Here is a 10308-nt window from a genome sequence, read left to right as displayed (position 1 = left end):
CACGCAGCCCCCGAGGTGGATCCCACGCTGCACGCAGCCCCCGAGGTTGATCCCACGCTGCACGCAGCCCCCGTGGTGGATCTCACGCTGCACGCAGCCCCCGTGGTGGATCTCACACTTCTCCTGTTCCGAGGGGGTCCCAGCGGACGCTCCTTACTTCTCTTGTTCCGAGGGGGTCCCGGCGGACGCTCCTCACTTCTCTTGTTCCGAGGGGGTCCCAGCGGACGCTCCTCACTTCTCTTGTTCCGAGGGGGTCCCAGCGGACGCTCCTCACTTCTCCTGTTCCGAGGGGGTCCCGGCGGACGCTCCTCACTTCTCCTGTTCCGAGGGGGTCCCGGCGGATGCTCCTCACTTCTCCTGTTCTGAGAGGGTCCCGGCGGACGCTCCTCACTTCTCCTGTTCCGAGGGGGTCCCAGCGGACGCTCCTCACTTCTCCTGTTCTGAGGGGGTCCCGGCGGACGCTCCTCACTTCTCCTGTTCTGAGGGGGTCCCTGGGGACGCTCCTCACTTCTCCTGTTCTGAGGGGGTCCTGGTGGACGCTCCTCACTTCTCCTGTTCAGAGGGGGTCCTGGCGGATGCTCCTCACCTCTCCTGTTTCGAGGGGGTCCCGGCAGACGCTCCTCACCTCTCCTGTTCTGTGGGAGTCCAGACAGACTCCGCTCCTGCTCCAGATACTGCCGCCGAAGATCTAGCCCCAGACGATCCAGCCACAGAAGAGCTCCTCACTGCTGAGCTCCTCGCTGCTGATCCGCCTGCTGAGGTCCTCACTTCTGTTCTGCCCGACCTGTTCCTGCCTATTGGACAACCTCTCGGCCACCCGCCTGACTGGCCCCGGCCTGGTGAATGGTTGCCTGTCTGACCTGTTTCCTGCTTTTTGGACAATCTCACAGTTTCCTACCTGAACTCTGACCTCTTTCTGTTTCCATGTCTTGTACCTTGCCCCTAGTGTACCCTGTCCAGTTCTTCGTTCCACTCGTGTCTCTTTTTTTGTCCCTAGTGCCCTCCTCCCTGTTGACTTTCCCCCTCCTCCCACCCACGTTTTAGGGGTGTGGGGTCTTGTAGACGTCAAGGGACGACCTTGGGGGGGAGGTACTGTTAGGAGTTATGCTTTCCCTGGTCTCTGTCTTCCTCTAGTGTTCCATATTCGTCTGTTCCCCCTCTGATGTCTGCACCTGTGATGTTTCACAGGTGTTCTGTGTTAGTCTTGTTAGTGTGTGTGTGTGTATTTAAGTCTGTTTGCCTGCCTCCCTCATTGTCTGGTCGTTGTATCTCACTGTGATGCTCCTCGTGTCCTGCTCCTTGTGTCCTGTGTCCTGTCCCATGATTTATGTAAGTTTGCTGCCCTGTCAGCCATCTTTATTTTGTAAATAATAAATTATTGATTTATATTCTTTGAGTCTTGCTTGCCTGCCTGCACCAAATGGGTCTCCTGCCGAGAAATCATCACAGATGTAAGGACAAGTCTTGGACGGTTCTAGCTGAGGAAGAACGAGGGGAGGTCCGCTGGAAAGGCTTAGTTTGGAGTTATTTCCTCCTTCAGCCCATATCATTACCAGAACCTTTTTCTTCAAATTTTGACCAGCTGAGGGACCAGAGGCAGCCCCATTCAGGTGTGAGTGGGGAAATCTGCTCCTTACTGAGCTGGCATTCCCAGGAATTCCACCAAAAGGCAATGGTAAGAAGACGTCTCACAAATATTGTCCTTTATAAAAATTTATCTCAGTATAGAGCGGTGGCTAACAAGATTGCAAGTAGAAAGATCAATTATATTTTAAATTTGATTGCTTGGAGCTGTCAAAGTTGGGTTAATGTAGTGAGAGATAACATACTGGGGCAGGTAATGAGTGTAGGGAGACTGTGGGGGTTTTGGATCGCATGAGTGAGTCAGAACGACCTAAGAACTCAGAGCGCGGCCGGCCAGAAGGAAAATATCTGGGGTCGACTGGAGCACACCTACAGCTACCCTCCAGCTCCCCCCAGGGACCGAGAACTGCTTTGTCCAGGAAAGATCAACATCTGGAATATAACTAAACTCTAAGTATTAATCACTATGTATCCTCTTTGTAATCAAATGTAATCATTGTTGGACTGTGCATACTGCTGTTTCCCCAGTAAAATCATTGATTAAAGCAAAGCAAAACGTAAAATTCTGGATTCTTATTTCAACACACCTTTGTTCATGGAAGTGGAAAACTTGGTTCAATGTAACAACAAAATCACGGGAGGTATTTAAAGTTTTTGTAGCTTTGATTATAAAACAACATCCAATAATCTTATACCTAGATTCTAAACAATGCCAGATCGGATAACAATTGCAACGCTAAATTAGGAGTTGAACTACCGTGAACCTGTGCTTCCTCATCTGTCCAATGTCCCAACTCCTGCTGCTAGGTCGGGCGAGACACGAAGTGAGATTCTGGGTGTGGTACATGGATTGAAGGTAGTTAACAATCTGGGTGAATCATCTCAACACAGCCTTAGATTGAGCTGCCCTGGAAAATAACTATGGTTAATACCTGAGCCTCAGCATTAGTTTCAGACCCCTTGGAGGAGAAATGCTGCAGTGAGGGCGTGGCACATGTCCTGTGTCTACCTCACTTGGGTAAGCGAAACATAGGGCTGTGGTTTGTTTGGCTCGTACCTTTAGCTCCAGGGTGTTTAAGATTTTCACCATGATGTCTACCATCTCTCAGCTGGACACGTCTTCTATCATATGGCTGTTGTTTCTCAGAGAGTCTCATCAACTTTCCACAAGCACTTATTCTATCTGCTCAGCTGATGATCCAAAGGCAACTTTCTTCATCGGCTGCCATCTCGCAACTCCCTCTATGTTCAGTATACCTGGCCCCAGGAAGACGGGCCCCTTAACTTTTTAATCAGTCAGAGAGCTTCTTACAGTAGGAGTATCCCACTGTATAATTAATGTAATTAAAATCTCCCTTCTCAAAGTTCTTCAGAGAAGATAATACAATGACCCTTTGTTAAGGATGTGTGACACCATGCTGATACAAACAAAATGGGTTTCTTGGAATCAGAACTTCAACTGGGGGGTTAACTTCCTTTACTGTCATGGCGACCAGTCTCTGTTGATAAGGCCAAGTTAAGCTCTTTGATCAAGACCCTTCTTCAGGAGTGTCAAAGTCTGGTAACTCAACATAGAAGGTGAATTACACGAAGGGGGTCCAGAATCATGTAACATGGCAGGGTGGTCCCAACTGTAGATTTTAACACACATAGAGAAAGTTAACAAAGAAAATTCATGTCAGAGCAGGATGCCAGTATCTGTCCCAGATTAGTAGGAAAGGTGGAAGTAGGGGAAACGTAGGTTGTTTTCACACCTGATAGTCCGGTAGACTCGGTTCGGTAGGGGACCAATATTCATGACATTTTGTTTACATTTGAGCTGGTGCGTTTGCATTCACACTGCACTGTGTAGTAGAGCCAACCTGTTGAACCAACCTGTTCCCCCACTCGCCTGTGGGGGCACTGTACCTAGAACCACTGAAAGAAACAACACAAAAACCTCTAAAGACATTTCTTCTTCTTCTGGAAATAAAAACAAAAACGGAATGGTATCAAGTTTTACGAGTTATGTTTTGTCATTTTTCAAAAATGGACTCTGTTGGAGAGTTTTGTGCTATTGATCATTTGAAACTGTTTTTCTTATCAGTATGCTTGTTTCAACAAAGCTTCTGTGTGTAGAACTGTACTTTGGACATTTATGCTGGACACGCTGAGAGCAGTGCGGTCTGAACGGATTCAGAGAACACTCTGACCTGAGCTTGTAGCTTCTGTTATTATAATACTGCTGCATCTGTATTATTTGTTTTTATCTGTTAACCCCTCCTACACGCTCTAATAAAAACGGACGCACACAGAAGCGACTTTAGACTTCGTTCTGACTTTGGTCGGGATGATGTCTCTCTTTGTAAAGAATTTGCGTCTATTATAACTCATCTCTGTTTTCTGTTTGTGGTAATTATTTTTTAATAGGTGCTAGTTTTCTAAACAAGAAAAACCCCTACATTAAATGGTGCACGTGACCCGGATATTTCCTCATGCCTGTTGCCGGTGACGTCTGAGATGGGCATGCTGCAGATCCGTGCACGGTAACAAAGGTAAAGCCCTGAGAGACCGTTTCTTGTCAGGCCAGCATTTTAGGTCCCCCTCAGATCACCGACTAACAGAGTGACGGAGAATCCGACCGGACACCTCAGCAGACTACAGACCGTGAGTATAACAAATTAGCACAATTGCTGGATGAGATTTATGCGCGAGAAAATACGGTACAGAACTAGTTATTTTTGTTGAAGCCAAGATCTGAAATTTTAAAGAAGTGAGATTTTTTTAACGATAAGGTTAAGGACTAAATAAAGTCTAACCATAAAAGGTCAAGACCTTCAGTGTAATAAAAAAGTGAGGTAAAAATGTTTTGTCAAGATCTATATAAAATAGTGAGACATTTTACCAAGAACTTATTGGACCAAACAGTGAGGCTCAACAATAATCTCTTTAGATGCGTCGCATTACTGTCATTTTTTTCACTCTCTCTTTTCCTTTCATATCTTTTGTGAGTGAATGCGTGAAAGCATGTATAACTGAGAGGTTTACAATTGAGATTACAGCTTTGAAACCTAACAGTGCCAACGTACAAGCTGTGATTCATTTTTAAACTTCTATTAGGATTTTTTTTTCTCAAGGTGACATGGTCTTTGAATCTAAAATCTCTGTAAGCTTTGGGATTAGAACCCAAAAGCGAGAAACCGAATCAATCCATCTGATTGGTCCAGAAGCTTGTTTCTCGGGAGGTGCAGAGAGTCCTTGAGACATTTTCAATTGAACCACTCACACAAATATATTAATAAAACACAACGCAGTATTCATACTTATACATCATGGGAAGCAATAAAAGTAAGTCTTCTACGGAAGCGCTCGCCAAAGATGTTAAATACATGAACCAGAAACACCCAGACTCAATTAAATTCCTAGATAAATGGACAAAAAAATACAAAATTGAGCCAAGTCTAAAGGTTAATACATGGGAAATGATTGTTTCCATTCTACAAGAAAAACAAGCTTTAGCAAAAAATAAAAAAAGAAAAACAAATTTGGAGGAACAACTAAAATGTGCAAAAATCTGGTAAACTGAATCCCAAGTGAGGAGAAATTTGATAAAGGTATCCAAACTGAACAAACAAACTAAAATAAATAAAGCAACCACCCTCTTTGTGAAACCAGAAGATAACGAAACAGGACCTAGGTGTCCTCCCCCATATGACCAGACTAGGACTGACACCATGACCCCACTTTCCATAGGATCTGTTTACCCAACCCAGGACTTAGCAAATGCTGATAAGTGCTTGGACGCACTCTCAAACTTACCTAAAAAAGCAGGCCTCAGCATAAAAAGTAGTCTGAGAAGTGCTACAACCTCACATGAACAAGGAAATGCAAACATATTCCCTCTGATACTGTAAGGATGTTACTTTTCTGTGGCCCGGTTTGTCTGTTTCCCTCGTGCTCCCTCATTAGTTCCATTAGTGCCACCTGTGTCTCGTCCCAGCTGTTTGTTATCATGTCTCGTCTTCTCCTTGTATTTAAGTCATCCTATTCTGTCTTGTTCTTCGTCGGGTCGTCTTCGTTGGGTACGCTTCCTTGAGTCTCCTGAGTCTCTCCTTGTCTTCCTGGTTCCTTGAGTTCCCTGTGTCTCCTAAGTTCCCCGTGCCTCCCTCCTTGTTTATGTAAGTTTTGCTGCCCCGTCAGCTTGTTTATTTTGTACTTTTCATTTATCATTAAAAACCTATTTTTGTATAACTGCCGAGTTGAGTCCCTGTTCTGCACTCTGGGTTCGCTCCGACCACAAATCCTAACAGATACAAGTCATGAATCCCTGTGCCACTGATGGGGGTTCCCAATTTGGACTTGTGTTCAGACCATGGACACTTGAGGAAGCAAGGAAAGCTGTAGAGGGAGTAACTAGTCCTGTAGAGGACCCTCAGGGGTGGATAAAGGATATGGAGGGCATTATACACTCTTATCGCCTTAATGGACAGGAAACAGGAGAGGCCGCCCAATCATCTTTGGGCAAATTTTGGGCAAGAGTCAGGGGAAATTACACAGGGAGACGAAACGATGGTACACCTTGCCCTCATGTAGACGACAACAAACTGACAGGGAAATACAAGGAACAGTGGCGGGCCCTCTGTGAGAGAGTGTACACTATCTTTAAGTGAAAGGCTTACTATGCAGCTTTATCAGCAGTAAAACAGAAAGCAAATGAGGAAGTTGATGATTTCCGGATCAGATTTGAGAGAGAATTTAGAGTGCACAGTGGAATTGATTATGTTGAACAGGTAGACTCAGCTCATCAGCAGCAGTTGAAAAATAGTTTGTTACGGTCTTTTCGCCCAGAGATTTCAAATTGGGTAAAAAACATTTTGTCGAAATTGATACATGTTCAGTGGAAGTTCTTATGCAATGGACACGTCATGCTGAGAAAATGCTCAAGAGGAAAGAAGGAAGTCGTGCAGGAGGTAAAACAGATTTGTTTTATAATGATGATTTTGGTGAATCGGAGATTTTTTACAATGGTCCAATGCAGAATAAGAATAAAGGTGGGTTTAGACACAGACACAGAGGTCGTGGATTTGGCCGACCCCAGTAACAGCAAGACCCAAACAGCTGTTGGAAATGTGGAGGAATTGGACATCGGTCACGTGATTGCCAGAAAACTTTTACTCGACAACAAAGAGGAAGTTTCCCACGAAGAAGAGGATTTCCTAATACAGGAAATCATTCTAAACACAGAAGTGGTAATAATGCATGACTAACTCCCAGCACCCCCAGGGCAAATACAGACACTAATGACGAAGTTGTCAACATTTGTTCAGCTTGGGATTTTTTAAGTGCATTAAAGGAAAAACCGTATTTGACACTCAAAGTAAACACTATGAATGTGGATTTTCTTTGTGACACAGGAGCATGTAAGACAGTTCTAAAAACACGTTCCTGGATTACATGCATCACAAAACTCAATTTGGGTAAAATGAGCTGACGGACTAACAAACAGACAAAAAATTTCCAAGCCAGTGTGTTTCACAGACGAACACACAGGACTCCAGGTTTCTGCCAATGTTGTGATCTCACCAGACTGTCCTATAAATCTATTAGGCAGAGATTTAATGGCAAAATTGGGCATAGCAATAATTCCAGTTAAAGGTGGAATGCGGGCCACAAGGCTAAAAAACACACAAGTCTATGCAAATCAGGAAGTACATGACATTTATTGTTCATATGACCTAGGATTGACCCAAAACTTGACGACTGTTTCACTTTTAATGTAGGAAGCTGGACGAGCACTGACAACTCTTGATGACCAGATGCCTTTGAGTCAACTGCACGTGACAATGAACGTGTTGAAACACGACGACTGTGACTATGTTTCTGATTTTTTGTCTGAAAGCAAGTCACAATGACTGTTGTAATGTTGTACACAGACAGATGTTCTTTTGCTGGTGCTGCAGTCTCACTTTCTGAAAAACAAAGACCTTTGTACAAACTTGCCGCCACACCACACATTTCTTTATTTAAACCACATGACATGCAGTGGAAGGATGTTGGATACAAAATAAAGGATGCTGCTTCATGCACAGATTACACCTCACCATAGGGTGGGTGGAGCTATAGTCTGACCTGTAAAATTTAGAAAAAACAACTTTGTGAAATCATAACATGCGAAGCAAGAATCCACACACTTTCATCCTGACGCTCAGAGGCTGTTTTTCTCTCTGAACAGGATGAAGCAGACTTGAGAGAAATACCTGAAACATTGTGGTCTTCAGGACCTTGTGATGTTGGATTACTAAACTCAATTCCTCCAGTCCACATCAAACCAAAGACAAACTGGAGGCCTGTAATTAAACAATACCCACTCAAACCTGAGGCAATACAGGGCATTGCACCCGTTATTGCTGACTTATTGCAGGGAGGGATCATAAGAAAATGCTCTGATTCCCCTTGCAATACACCCATTTTTCCAGTCCAAAAAGCAAATAAAACAGACTGGAGAATGGTACAAGATTTGAGATCAGTTAATGAGGCAATTCAAACAAGAGCTTCGAATGTTCCAGATCCACACATCTTACTTAACTCTTTAAGGCCTGATAACAAGTATTATACGGTGATAGATTTAAGTAATGCGTTTTTCAGTGTATCAATAAACCCAGACTCACAGTTCTGGTTTGCTTTCACGTTTCAAGGCCAGGGCTACACATACACCAGGCTACCACAAGGGTTTGCTGACAGTCCAACCATCTTCACACAGGCCATTATGGCCGGCCTGTCAAATCTTTCACTTGAAGGTGGCAGTCAACTTTTGGTTTATGTAGATGACCTTTTAATAGCATCGCCCACTCGAGAGGCATGCAAACATGACTCACTTACTTTACTTCACCACCTCTCACAGACAGGTCACAAAGTAAATAAGAATAAGATACAATGGGTTAGGACTGAGGTTGACTATTTAGGTCACACATTGTCATCTGCAGGAAAACAAATCCAAGCAAAAAGAAAACAAACCATTGCTGATGCTCCTAAGCCTGAAACGAAAAAACAAATCATGTCATTCCTAGGACTTTGCAATTATTGCAGATCTTATATCCCACACTATGCAGAACTGACTCAGCCTTTGCTAAATTTGATTTATGACACACCCACAGCTTTAAAAGACAAAATCATTTGGACAACAGAGGCCTCATTTGCATTTACAACACTGAAACAAAAACTAATGCAAACAACCTCTTTAATTTTACCTGACTACTCAAAGCGTTTTACGCTTACCGTTGATTGCAGAAACGGTTTTATGACATCAGTTCTTTTACAGAAGCATGGTGACAAACTTAAACCGTTGGCATTTTACTCTAAAAAACTCGACCCTGTAGCACAGGCACTCCCTCCATGCATGCAAGCAGTCTGTGCAGCAGCAATTGCAGTCCAGGTATCAGCCGATGTCATCCTTTTTCATGACACTGATCTCCTGGTCCCACATGCTGTTGATGTGCTGCTGCTGCAGAGTAAAATGAACATATTGTCACCTGCACGTCACCTTTCATACACGGCTATATTTTTGTCTCAACCTCACATACATATAGCACGTTGTACAGTTTTGAATCCTGCAACACTCATCCCTCTACCTGATGATGGGACACCACACAACTGTTTGGAAGTCATTGAACAGGTCCGCCTTCCCAGGCCAGACTTAACAGACACTCCCTTGTCTGGAGGTTTGTTGTGGTTTGTGGATGGATCTTGTTCAAAAACAGAAACAGGCAAAACACAAACAGGTTATGCCATTGTACAGTTGCCTGATAAAATCATTGAGGCAAAACAATTGACTACACATCATTCTGCACAAGCTACAGAAATCATCGCTCTAACACGTGCCTGCCAGTTGGCAGAAAATAAGGATGTGACTGTATACACTGACAGTCAGTATGCTTTTTCAACTCTCTTCTATTTTGCGAAACAATGGGAGAATAGAGGTATGACGACCACTACTGGGAAGCCAGTTACACATGCTAAACTATTAACTGAACTGCTACAATCAATTCACTTGCCAAACAAGATTGCTGTTTGTAAATGTACAGCTCACACTAAAGGCAAAGACACAGTATCAAATGGTAACAGATTAGCTGACCAAGAAGCTAAAAGAGCAGCTGCAGGTATCTATGGTTCTAGCTACCTACTAACTATGCAAACAGCTGACATGATTGACAAATCAGTACTTTTGGACATGTAACGTGCCGCACCCAAACAAGAAAAGCAGTTATGGGAAACAAAAGGTGCCACACTGAATACTGAAGGCTTTTATCATGTTAATAATAAGCCAGTTTTACCTAAATCTCTATTCCAAGCCGCTACGATCTCGTCACATGGGCTTTGCCATGTGTCGAGTGGGGGAATGATTAGCCAAATTCAGAAATATTTCACAACTTATGGACTTGAATCATACTTAAAAGGCTTTTGTAAAACCTGTCCAACATGCATAAGACACAATCCACAGGGAAACATGAGACCTAAAAGAGGCTCTTTTCCTGTTCCAACTTACCCATTTCAAAAAATTTACATGGATTTCATTGAACTAACACAAAGTGGACCATACAAGTATTGTCTTGTAATAGTTGACGCTTTCTCTAAATGGGTTGAAATAGTCCCCTCTAAGCATACAGATGCACTAACTGTAGCTAAAGCTATTTGCAAAAACCTAAAAAAGTTAAATCTGGTCCTCTGGACATTCAAAAAAACCCAAAA

The sequence above is a fragment of the Nematolebias whitei genome, chromosome 1, assembly GCF_014905685.2.
Source record: "Nematolebias whitei isolate Nwh7 chromosome 1, NemWhi1, whole genome shotgun sequence".
NCBI classification, from domain to species: Eukaryota; Metazoa; Chordata; class Actinopteri; order Cyprinodontiformes; family Rivulidae; genus Nematolebias; species Nematolebias whitei.
This window is presented reverse-complemented; position numbering follows the sequence as displayed.